The sequence below is a fragment of the Manduca sexta genome, chromosome 28 (genome assembly GCF_014839805.1).
Source record: "Manduca sexta isolate Smith_Timp_Sample1 chromosome 28, JHU_Msex_v1.0, whole genome shotgun sequence".
Lineage (NCBI taxonomy): Eukaryota > Metazoa > Arthropoda > Insecta > Lepidoptera > Sphingidae > Manduca > Manduca sexta.
The window spans coordinates 18374124-18387853 of record NC_051142.1 but is presented as its reverse complement, the minus strand read 5'-3'; the positions used below and the strand labels follow the sequence as shown (position 1 = coordinate 18387853).

At 35.2% G+C, this 13730-nt stretch overlaps 1 protein-coding gene across 1 annotated transcript in view; it reads right to left on the bottom strand.

Moving 5' to 3' along the window:
* LOC115447925 (scavenger receptor class B member 1) overlaps positions 1-13068 on the bottom strand; it is a 110941-nt gene extending 97873 nt beyond the window's left edge. The window contains exon 1 of the mRNA XM_037444390.1: positions 12921-13068. The gene's annotated coding sequence lies outside the window, so the exon portion shown is untranslated. The remainder of the gene's footprint in view (positions 1-12920) is intronic.
* Between the last annotated feature and the right edge of the window lie 662 nt (positions 13069-13730).

Below are 13730 nucleotides of genomic sequence, written 5' to 3'. Positions count from 1 at the left end.
GGATTGTCGTGTCACCGGACTATGAGAGTGAAAGTACAGAGAGTGCTTGTGTATTGCGCACACACTTGTTCACTATAATCTCTCCTGCTACCTGGCTGATCTCCGTTGAGATTGGCCGCCGTAACCAAAATTAGGCTAGGAGGGATTCATTAATTAATTTACTTGTTTCCAGACAATGTACAAAAAAATTTAGTTATCAGATAAAAAATCCGAATCCATTAAAAATCGTTGTTACTTTATAGTTTAGTGTTAAAAGAGGCACGAAAACTGAATGCAAATTATTTTAACAATAAAGGCTCTGTTAAATAGAAGGCGATTTTAGCGCGCGTTTAAAGTATCTCACAGTTTATTATACTGTATTCAGACGTCCTAATTGGCATCGCATACGACGAGCTTGGATGTAAATTAAACTCATATAAAATAACAAATATTATGGCCAAATAACTGAGATATAATGCTCGGCAATAAATATATCATACATTGGCCCTAAAAGGAGATAATTAATTGGCTTAGTAGAGCCGAGTATCTATATCACCAGCTATACGATGTTTCGCTGGCCTGACTCTCTTTCTATAGTGCAAAATAATATGTCGTGTACTATTTAGGCCTTGTTCCATATTAAAGATTATCACAACACGACAATAATGTGATACAATGTTCCGATCTGCGAGCGATATCCGGTTCCACCAGGCCGGGATAATAGGGGACCGGCCTATGCTTGAGTTTGTACATTATTCTATATGTAATGGCTTTTAATACCAAAAAGAAGCACGTCTGCGAAAACAGCATAAAAATTGTTTAAAAAATGAGAGAGTAATTCATATTTAAAATATTGTAACGTGCAGAAGTGGGCACGATGTGGGGATATCGCTTCATCTCTTTGTTTCGCACGCGTCGTAATTCCCGATGACGTCACATGTGGATATTTTGTCTCTTTTCTGTTTCTTGTCAACTACCCTTTCCACCGAAATTCAAAGACTTATAACTTGTTGATTTTTTACCGGATTTTAATAATTCCTTCTGTGTTATAATTTATATAACGTAAATATTTGATAATAGTAAAGAACAAAAATGAGTCCGGTACCCTATTGTGTCGACTGCCGCGAGATATTCATCACTTTTTAGTCGACATTCGATTCAGTGCATTACCATCAGGTGCAGTGGGGTCACTTTGCCGTCTTCAAATGAAAAAAAGAACATCACCAATCCGATTCTTAACTTTTATATCCACTTGTATTAATACAGCTTGGCGTAGCGCGAAGTCATTGGTGTTATAGCACCTTGACTCGCGCTAAATAGCTTACTGTTTGACCATACCCTACAATAAAATTTTCCATATAAAATTAAGTATGTTTTACTATTAATATTATTCTTGGATGAGATACATAAATCGTACTAGATTACAATGGTTACGGCAGATTGTTCTCACACGACGCGATTACACATTTTTTTAGCAGTCGTATATTAATATAATAAAATTAAATACTCCATATATAATTGGCTTATTTACTGATTGAATATTGTGTTTATTCGTGAAGAATATCTTAAAAGCGAGAGTAGGTACGCTTAATTTTAAAGGTGTACATACACACGCGGCACACCACTTAAAATTACATATTTTTTTATTCATTCATGCATTATCACTAAACAGATTTGGATTGAACTTTGCACAGAGATTTCTCTATCCTAATATCCCTACTTTATATTCCGAAAAGTATACAGTGGTATTATTCTTCAGACTTTGGAAGACCACTGCTCAACACATCCCTAAAGATTTCCAGACCGACTTGGTATTAGCGACCTACATACTGCGGGTTCCTGCGATCTTTAGCAGGTCGTCTGTCTATCTTGCAGGAGGACGTCCAACGCTGCGTTGTCGGTGCGTGGTCTTCAATCAAGAACATTTCGGTTTCATCTGTTATCAATTCTACGAGCTATATGCTCTGCCCACTGCCACTTTATCTTGCTAATCCACTGGACTATGTTGACGACTCGTGCGACTTTAATGCAGGGGAATAACATATTATTTTGTACCACACCATACGGTCAGTTTTGTGTGGTTCCTTGCCGTGACAGGATGTATTTATATTTTTTATAATAGTTGATAATTGTGCGTGTTTCTATACTGCGTGTTGCGTGACTTATGTATGACATCATATCCTACTATTAAAAACACAATTCTACAGATTTAAACATTATATAATGTTCAAAAACACAAATTAAATTATAAGAGCATAATTATAATTTTTAAAAGTTATCAAGTTGTTTGAAATGCCACAAAAATGCGCAGTAAATAATTAGAATAATATTATGTGCGCATTAAAGATGTGTAGATAGTGCGCATATAAATCGCAAGCCAGAAGTACGATTAAAAAACGTCTCGTTACCTAAATCTTTAGATAAGTGTTAATTTGCAAATTTTTATTTTAATTGAGATATAAAATATGCAAGTTTTTTGGTATTCTACGCTGTAAATTTACATAAGTTACTGTAAATTAACTATTGACATGTTTTGACACTGTGGAAAAAACCATATGGGCAAATGAGTAGAGATTGAAATGTGTCTCCAGCGCAGAAAATATCAAGGATGATATTTAACCTATTAACTTTCTACGTAGCTATGACAAAATAAACGGTACATATAGTCACGCACTATCGTTGTAGAGGCTAGCAGAGCAGCTAGTATAGCCACATTCGAAGAGACTATTTTTACATCTTGTTTAAAAGAGCTCAAACCTACTGCTTATTAGTCACAATTATCTATAATTATTGCGAAGAGCTGTATTAGATACACATATACTCTGATCTTGGAATTATGATATCATGTATCTATATTTCTATGTCTGGATTATGACATACTTATCTAGTTACAATACATGCTGCACAGATACTTCGATATATTAAAAAAATGCATAAGTTTTATTATATCCAATATTAAACTCGAATCAGGGACTTCATAGTTTCAGTAAACTGCCACTATATGATTCAAAAATATCAAACCCAATTAAATACATTCCAAAAATCATAATAGCTGAAATCACATCGAGATATACAATAAAGATGTTCAGTGCCATGCGTCATATTCAAATATAAATAAAACTTAGAATAATGTGTCAAAATTAATATATATATTAGCGCCATCGTCTTCCTTCGACCATACATATATTGTATCATAACCTTTCGCCAGCTATTTTAGGACTTTTAGGCTGGTAGCGTTTACCATGCATAATTCCAGACTGTACTTATTTTGAACAGTCAAACCCAATATCGCTCCCCCCCGAGGCAATTATTGTGCGCCTGGTCTCCACACCAAACGCACGCCCGCATGGGGTGATATTTGTCGCAGCTCTAGGCACACAGTTAAGTGTATATATCTCTCGGTTGTAACTACAAATTGAGGCCTATGAGGGCTCGCGAACATTTCCTGGCCTTCCGCCCATCCTAAGAGGATTCCATTCCTTCTCTCAACCCTTCTTTCCCTTGGAGATTCCCTCCCAAGTTTCCTCCAGGGCCCTACAGGCGCTAAGCCGGGGGATTTCAGTATCCCATTTACAGGTTTCCACCGGTGTAGATTACGGTGTTCCATACACAACAAAAAAAAAGTATATCGCTTTACTCCGCAGCTATTACCTTAGACCTCAGAAAAACAGTTTGTCTATTTCATTAGCGTGACGCCACGTGCACACCGTGACTGTGAAAACCTTATATTAATAACCAAAGTTAAAATTACCGACAATGTCAGCCGCAGCGTCATCTGATGACATTTTTGACAGGATTGGATATTGATTTAATTCTGTAAAATAGTTTTATTAAAATTTTAATTTATTTTCTTTCTTATTCATTTAAAACATTGACTCTGTAGTAAAAAATCTTATAAACTTGCTAGTATCATTAGGTGCAGTGTCCGTAATTTTGCCGTCTAATTATAATTATATACTATAAGAAATATAATATGCTCACGTCACTAGACATTAGTTTAGGCAGAGGCGTATACAGTGCATTTATTTATCGAACTTATATTCGTCCACTGTGGTAGACGAGCCTTTACATTATGTATTTTTCACTTCTTAGCTAATCTAGTAATTTTTGAATGAAAAATGAACACAATTTCCCGACCTGACAATCGAATCCAACACTTCCCGATGAAACTAAATCAAGGAAGTAATCAATAAAGATGTTTAATTAGCGTTTAATCACTGATTAAATGTCGATAAGTATGTTTAGGTGGCGGACGTATAGTGTAGCTGTCGTCTGTGGTTATTATGCAAAATTCTTCGTGTTTTGCCAATTTAATGTTGTTTGATACGTGATTTGCAGACTAATGTGTGACGTCATACGAGCTTTATGTATGGCCTGGCTATGTTTCCATAATTTATCCCGTACATAAATATTTATGTCTTATTCTCGAACGGGTATGAATAGATACAACTTATAAATCCATTTTAGCTCATTCTGTCCCATGGCGTGATAGATTCTTACGCAATATATAAAATGAGTAGCTTGTATTTTTTTTGTTAAAATCCATGTTATGGATGCCATTTTTGACCCTGGGAAGCGAAAGATTGGTTATGTCGGATTCACCGGTCTTCCGACCCATATGCCATATAATGCTCTCTGGATTAGGTCTTTAGCAATTTTATGTCGACATACCGATTAAAACCGGCGATGTTCTGCTTCGGCGCTCGTGAAACTGTTCCGGAGGGTTGAGAGTGCTTCCGAATTCGCCGGCCAAATCTCTGCATCTCACCTCTATTTTGGCTCAGAAGTCCCCTTTCTATAGCACCATTTGTCGAACTGAAGCGGCTACGCGGACACGACTCCCGATAGCTTCCTTCTAGTCGCCTTTTAAGACAGGCAGGAGATATTATGTCGGATTTTTTTTAAATGCCCCCGTAGCACAGGGCTTACGCGGTCTGTATGATGTTTCCTTTTTGCCAAACTATAATTTCAATACTATCAACAAAATATTTTTTTCGTGATAGAATTGAACCTAACTCTAATGTGCTACGTAAATTAGTAGAACCTAATGTTAGAGGTTGATGAACGCACTACAGTGATTGGAATTTAGCATAAATTTATTAGAAAATCGTGACAAACCGATGTTAATGTGGACATCTGAGTACCTTTCGTGGACACAGATTATACACACACATCACGCTTTTATCTCCGAAGGTGGAAGAAGGAAGGAAGAAGGAAGAAGGCCTCCACTTTTCACTTTTGTGTGTTATTTATTTATTGTGTTCCGTCCTAACATGGGATAGGAAGCGAGTATGTCACCATACCGATCGTTTTTACCCATGATGTAATAGGGAGTCAGTCTATCGGCATATTGACCACAAATTTATGACTTCGGAATGATACTGAGTAGAAAAACATAATACTACTTTACCCGACCTGGGATTCGAACCCGGGACCTAGATGTGTTTTGCGCACGAACAACTACGCCACTGAGACAGGTGGATTATATTGTTATAAACTCGTTTTATAGGAGGCAATATCGTGACTCTATATTACATATTATAAGTTTGTAAAGACGTTTCAATGTTAGAATCAAATGAAGAATGTGCTAAACAGACTCCTGTAAACTTTTTTTATTTTTATTGCTTTGAATGACGAGACGAGCTTGCCGTTCGCCTGATGGTAAGCGATACGACCGACCATAAACAGTAGAAACACCATCCAACACCTTGAATTACAAAATAATGTTTGGTATTCCACTGCGCTCGCTATCATGAGACATGGTATGTTAAGTCTTATAATATCCAGTAGTGACACTGGCTACAATGTTATGTTTGACTCAGAGGAGAAACTCTTCGCACTTTTACTTCTTGTTTGTCTATGTCAGAAGTTCTCAAACTGTCAATACATTTTAAGACGAATTATGAAATAAATCAAATAATTAGAGTATCAAATGATTTAGTCAATGCCGATTTGAAAGCCACGAGCGGCGACAATCATTGTTATCAATACCTAGGGACTAATAGGTGACGACGCGACAATCTTTGATCAGCAGTCAGTACAAATAACATCACGGCTTATTCCTTTTCGAGTTAGATATTTTGCTGGTGGTAGATATAAACCACCGTACACAAAACCCGCTATAATGGCCCACGTGAGTCGTATATATCCGATCTAACAGGCCGGCATAATTGTGTCGACTGCCGAGGGGTAATCATCTCTTGTAGGCCATTCTATAGGTCCCCACTCCACTAACAGTCAGGTACAGTGGGGCCACTTTGCCTTGTTCGTATTAAAAAACATGTTATCCGAGTCAGCTTATATTATCGTCCAAATCGTACTGTTTTTATATTAAGCATTTCAATGTTTAGAATCACTGACCAATATTCAATGACCTACTTCCACGGTGTTATGAAATTTGACACGCAGTTGCTAACTCCTGTAATTACGCTATAATTTTTTATATACTAACATAGAATTTAGGTATTAAAATGACTTGGTTGTTAAAGGCTAGACAGGCGGATAAAACAATTTTACCTAACGAGAGTTTATTACATGTTCATATCTTTGATTTAACACAATTTATGACATTAAGTTTTAGATTTTTTTATTATACCGGGTAATTTTGACATTGCTTTACTTAATAAATACACTAATCTAAATAACACTTTACTTTTGAAAATAACACTACAATAAGTTCCTCGAACAGTAGATACCAAATAAAAAAAGTGTAAGTTTCGATTAAAGTAAAAACAAGTAATTTCATTTTTAATAATGCGAATACTGCTGCTCTAAGAGAATTCGTCGCAGCGACAATATCACACTTAGAGTCAGAAATACACTCACGGACACGCCATTTTCGCACTAAACTACAAAATGATCAAAATATCTGAAAAGTAAAACATGAATTTTTGGTGAAAATATTCGTCATTCATGGATTTTTGGCACAATGTTAGCAGAGGTCAAGCAATGTCAAAATGACCATAAATTAACAGCTATTTAGGATTGTCATGTTGAATGTTAAAAAGTTGGAGTATCAAAACCAATACAAATAAAAAGGCCAGCTTGTTATTATTATGTATACGTGTTGAAATCAAGCGTTCCAATTAGGACAATTTTGAGTCTTTAGATTATGTTTGCGAAAGCAAATATAGTTTTTTTGGTGACCTTTATTTCGTATGTTATTTTCAATGTATTTTGTCGCAGGATTTGAACCCACACTAAACGCTTGCCACACATGTGTTTGGACATAGTGGGTCAATACAATTGAAAGATTTTTATTGGCGCCCATAACCCATATACCGTGACGTTTAGTAATGGTTATTGTTTTTAAATGTCGATTCAATTCCCGGCTTTTATTCTAGGTCAGGTTTTTGTACTGTATGAGGCGGAATTCGCCCGAATATACGAGTCATCAACAGTAATATCTTATCTATATCGCAATCATAAGTTTGAAAATGATTTCTTATGTATATGTTACAGTCCCTCCGTGACCACGAAGGCCGCAGTCTTCGAAACGTCGGGAGAAAATTATAATATAAAAAATGTGATAAAATCCGTAAAATAGTTTCATTTCAATCAATTTGAAATTCAGTACCCAGAACCCCGCATATTAAGTACCTAAGTGTACTTATATGTCATCATCTCATTTAGTAGTCTTTCTATACATATTTATTGATATCATTAAGGTTATCATTGAGATATTTTTGTCGCAAAAATTGCGGAGTGGCAGCCTGTTGTCTTTTACTGAGTAACATTTGTTGGACATCTTTCTATAATAATCTCTGAGTCTCGATCTATTCTCAGCAAGAGATCCCTTACCATAAGTTGACCCACTGCCCCGTCTGTCGGCCTATGCTATAAAACCTTAGCTTTCTAACAGACATAGCTCTTTCTATAAACAAAGATAAACAAAAAGTATAAAAATATCCACACATAATCCCTACACAGTAATAAACACGTCTTGTTTAAACATGAGAAACCGCACATAAATTACTAGTCGCTCGTGACAACTCAGCACGGAATAAAAACTCCAGCTTAGTGTTTTACTAAGCTCAGTAGAATTTTTACAGCTCCCTAATAAATGCTTAATAATGCGTTTGTGAAATTATATGAAAAATGTAAGCATGGACGTCAGAATGATATACTGCATGTTTAGCATAGAAATAAACTATGTCGGATACCAGTAATTGCTCTCGCGGGGTTAAATCAGCTATTTCATAGGGGCAACAAAGAACCTAATTATAGGATCGTAAATTAAAAAAGAAACAGAACTGACATTAAACTTGTAAGGTTGTTGTACAATTTATGATTGATAAAGATTTTTGTATTTGCTTGTATTATTAGTTTTGATAAAATTTTGAAGGCGGGGTAGAATTTATTTTTCACATATATTACACGGGTAGCAATATTGAAGAGTTTAGGAACCACTGGCATATAGGCTGGTTTGATACTCAGAAAACTGTACGGGGAATGATTCTTCAAATCTTTTCACACGATGGGGACGCGCAAGTAAATAAAATTGCAAAGTCGCGCAAATAAATAAATATGTAGATGCTTGATTCCCAAATAAAAACATTTTCGGTTTAAGTCGTAATTGGCATATATAACAATAGAAACACGTAGTTTTTTTATTCGTCTATTTACTTATTCTGCGTAATCTTTGACCTGTATAGACAGAAAAAGATGTATAATAACACGATAGGTTAGGTTTTGGTAATTTGCCAATAATCGTATTCGACTTCGATCTGGATATAGGTCTTCCCTGATTTTTTCTAGACCGAATTGCGAGAAGCAGACTGCTTCCAGGTTCTTCCCGCGATCTTTAAGGCCCTCTGACCTTGTACGACGTTCAATACAGTGGTAGTACCAAGATCAAGACGTTACTAAGCAGGCCACCCATAACCGGCACGGGTATTCCATTTTTAACAATTTTCTATGGTGCATTCCTGAATGTCTTGGCATTATCTATTTTTAAAAGTGGCGCAGAGAAAGAAAATAGGAGCATAAATAAAACCAGATAAATGACAAGAAAATATGACAGACTAACTACAAAAAATATGCTTCTAAAACTAATATAAATACACATTAATATAAATTACGTAATGTATAAAACTAAAGGAAATAATTAATATATAATTTGTTTATTCAAAACTAATATTTCTTATAAAGACGTAGCGTGTTTTTGTAATGGAATTTTTGCAACACACGTCAATGCATAATGAATTATTAGATACTGTAACAGAGAAGTCTACGTCATATTAATATAGCTTATTAATAAGTCTTATGAATCAGTTGATAACTAATGCGTATTTTGTCACTGATATTGTCGATGATATTTGGGCGAGACTATCACACCTTTACAACAATCGCTACAACTCCTGTAAGTCAGAATCAGTAGTGGCACGCAATTTATGACCCCCACTTCATTAACCATCAGGTGCAGAGATGTCAGCTGTGTCCATATAAAAAAAGGAAAAAATATTAATGACAGGGTAGATCTCTGCCCACCCTTTAGTTACCAGCGTGATAATAATACAAAGTCTACGTGACCATTTTATAACAGGCACAAAAAATCACATTGTTTGCTTGACGTCTCAATACATAGATTTGACAAATATTCTGTGTATTACGTAAACACTAAACATGCCTATTTTGCATGAGTGTATCTTTACAATCACGCTTGTAAATATGGGGTAGGTAGGAACATATCAAGTGTATACATTGCAGAGATTACCTATCTGTTAACTACAGCTGCACTTAAAATCTCTCAGGACAACTGCATTGCGCCACAATTTACCGGACTTTTAAGTAAAAAATCGGATTCTCCGGCCACATCCAATATCATCTAAAATGAAATTGAGAGTTGCCGTTGACGGATACGTTGTGGAGGACATTGCATCGAGCAATTTCTTAACTACGATTGAAACTTAGTATCAGGCTTATTACCCAAGTACGCTCATATATAAAATAATGTGGCTCTATGTTAAATCTTACAAATGCGTTCGTTAAAAATAATTAAAAGAGTTGAATCAAGTTTTACCCATATACAATGTATGTCCTGGCCTTTTCTATTTTGGATAAATACACGTTGGGATTTTACATCAAGAAAGGATACACACGAGCAGAGTCGCAAGCAAAACTTACTTAAGAATCAACAGAATTGCTTGTCCGTAAACTATTAGAAAATACGTTTCTCCCTTATTATAACTTTCCCTCATAATTTTCTTGTAATTCTCACGATTTCAATTTGTTACAATGTTGTTTTGCCCCATCGGTATTCTTATACCGATGGGGTACCGAGTGGGTCCTGACTTTGACTGGTGACACATTTTGCGAGCGCTCTTTCCAGTAAAACGGCGTGCTGAGGAATTTTTAGTATCTACTGGAAATTTATAATATATATAAAAAATATAAAAGTAAATACCATATTTCAACAATATGTTATCTTTACTTCGGTTTCAAAATGTTTGAAATGTGTTGTTTGTAAATTGTTTCATTAATTTCTGAATGAAAATGCCAGTAATATTGTTGATTCTGTGCATCTCCTCATAAAGTACATATTATTTATTTTGTAACCAGCACATATGTACACACACGTTTTCCATAATATAGGTAGATTAGGCATTAATAATATGCATATATGTAGTCTGGAAATCGTTCTAATGATAATTAGAATTTACAAAAAGTACGAAAGGGGAAGTATGGTGCAGCGATAGCCTAGTTGGGTGTGGAACGGACTGTCAAGACGAATGTCCGCAGGTTCAAACCCCAAGGGCACACACCTCTGACTTTTCTAAAAAATCATGTGTGTATTCTTTGTGAATTTATCGTTCGCTTTAACGGTGAAGGAAAACATCGTGAGGAAACCTGCACATCTGAGAAGTTCTCTATAGGAATTTCGAAGGTGTGTGAAGTCTACCAATCCGCACTAGGCCAGCGTGGTGGACTAAGGCCTAATCCCTCTCAGTAGCAGAGGAGGCCCGTGCTCAGCAGTGGGCAAGTATATAATACAGGGCTGATATTATTATTATTAGGAAAGGGAAGCTGGCAGGAATCGGATTAGACCATACGCCGCTGATAGACACTGTAATGAGAAATGTTTCGGTAGGTTAAAATATTCAAAATTAAAATTAAAAAAAAACCTAAATATTTAAATATTTCCGATCATATCTCGTGCACTGTAAGTGGAACGAATGCTCAAGCTTGTGTTCGGAGAGATCCTTTACACTATTTGCAGGATCCTCTAGGTGGTTGCCATAAAATGATTTGCGCCGATCCCACATTGGGATAACATAAGCGTGGGAGACGGTCTACTGAGATTCGAATCCTGCGTGGCCCTCAGTTCAGTTTCCCGATTAAATATTCTTAATAATAATTTTACAATCTAATTATAATTTAACTTTAAAAATCCATCATATCCTGTGACTTAAGTTACAATGAGATGTTGATTTCTATTTTTTTACTAGCGAGGATCATAAGAGATTGACTTTGAGAGCATCATATCTGATATCACACTTGAGAGCCCTACCACACTAGGTGTTGCCCGCGGCTTTGCTCGCATGAAAAGCCTTTCCCAGTACAAAAATCAATAAATAAACGCATAACTAATTTTATTTTGAGGCGTTGATTGCAAGAACTAAATGCATAGAGTAATAAACTGATTTGGCACCGATAGAGTTAAAGAAAGCTTTGGGTTAACATATCGATATAATTTGTATTTCTAAATAATCCAGGGAGATTTTTATTCTGGTAAAACTGTCTAACGCTTGCGCAGTCGCGATTAAACGCTGGCCATCTTATCTCATTTTACAAATATCGATGGCTTCTAAGTAAACTATCATATCTGAAAAAATTTGCTATTATGCTTTTCGGTATCTGGGTACCATTTATTACTAAGTCCATTAAAAATCTTTGTTTATTAACTTTTTTAAAGGGTTTGGTAGTACACAGTACCTATTTGTTAAAATGGTATTTTATTTATTTATAAAAATTGCATAGAACGAATAACCCAAAGAGATTTAATTTATGAATAAATATAAATCAATATCGTTCCTGCCTACCCACTGGCGCGTATAATCGTGAAGGTATTATGTTAATTCGGCGACCTCCATAGTTTAGTAATGCGAGTAGATGAGAAGCGAAAGGTCATGGTTCGATTACCGAAACGAGACAAATGCGGAAATATTTTATATTTTAGTATAAAATCCTTCATAACGTCCGTTTTGTTATAATTAATTATTCTACTAACTTGAAGATAAGAAAAACAAATAAAAAATCTATATTTTATACAATTGTTTGAATTGTGATTAGCATATATTTTTAATAAATTCTAATGCTTAACATAGAAAAAAAAATATAAATACTTAAAAAAAAATATGGAAATTTAGATAATGTCAACAAATACATGCCGTAGGTAATTTATTAATTTCCGATTTGATTGTATATTTTTTTTTTGTATATACATGCGTTTATATTCTGTTATGTTTTAGGCGTACCTACTACATGAATATTTTTTTTTATAAAAACTTAAAAGAAACAATTTATTTTTAAAAAAATAATAAACAATATTTTTTGTTATTAAAGTATAACCAGTATCATTTATTTAAAGATTTGAGGATTAAATTCAGAATTTTATTTGCCAAAATATGAAAGTAATATTTTTTTTCTAGTAACAATAATAATAATTAATTTACAAATCACAAACAATATCTTAAACGAATCAAATATTCTCAATATTCCGTTCCAATTTCGAAAATAGAACACCAATTACAAAATTAACAATAAATTTTACAATTAAAAATAATGTCGCAAACACGCATATTAATAAAAAATAGGCAATATGCATATGTAACAAAAACCAACAACGCAGTGGTATTGCATAAACGCAGCCTCTCATCTTACGAGATAACTTTCCATCGACCCAGTAACCTCGTTATAGTGAAAGTTATTGTATAACTTACCTTAAAAAAATCCAAAAATAACGTAATTCAGTTCCCGAATCCCACAATCACATAACAGGCACTTGAGTTATTCGCGAACCGTCACTAGGGCGCTGACTACACGTGTGTGCGCATCGGGCTTGCGTGCCCGACTGACGATCTAAATGATTGCATAGCTGATGACGTCACGAGCTTAGCTTTGAGGGATGCTTGATCATCATTAGTGCTCGAGACGTTTGCGATTAGTGAGTAACAGCTTGAACGCGTGTCATTTGTGATACAAGATTCGAAGAGGGCATTTTGGTGGTGTTTCAATAAAATTATGTGTCTAACAACTTGATTGATGGGTTTTGTATGAGGGAGAATGTTCTAAATCTCAATTCTGAAATTATCCACCAGATTCGTTTGAAATTGATTTTTTAAAATGCCCTATTACAAATGCAGTTACATATATTCTAAATAATAGTGGCCTATTTTGCTGGTGGTAGATACGTTTTACATCCGCATGAATATCGACCACCGTACACAAGGTGTTAAAACCCGCCATAGACCCACATAAATGTCGCGTCCCGGGATCAGCCTGTGTATATCCGGTTCCAACAGGTCGGCGTAATTGTGTCGACTGCCGAGGGGTAATCAATTCTCGTCATTCGACATTCTATTGAGCCCCACACTACTTACCATCAGGTGTAGTACGGTAACTTTGTCATGCCATAAAAATAAATTACAAAAAAATTCTGTGTTAACTAAACCCTAAATAGGGAGTAATAAGATTCTAACCGGTGTCCTGGTCATGCTCCATTTGCAAATTGTAGAACTAGGCTGTAAAGG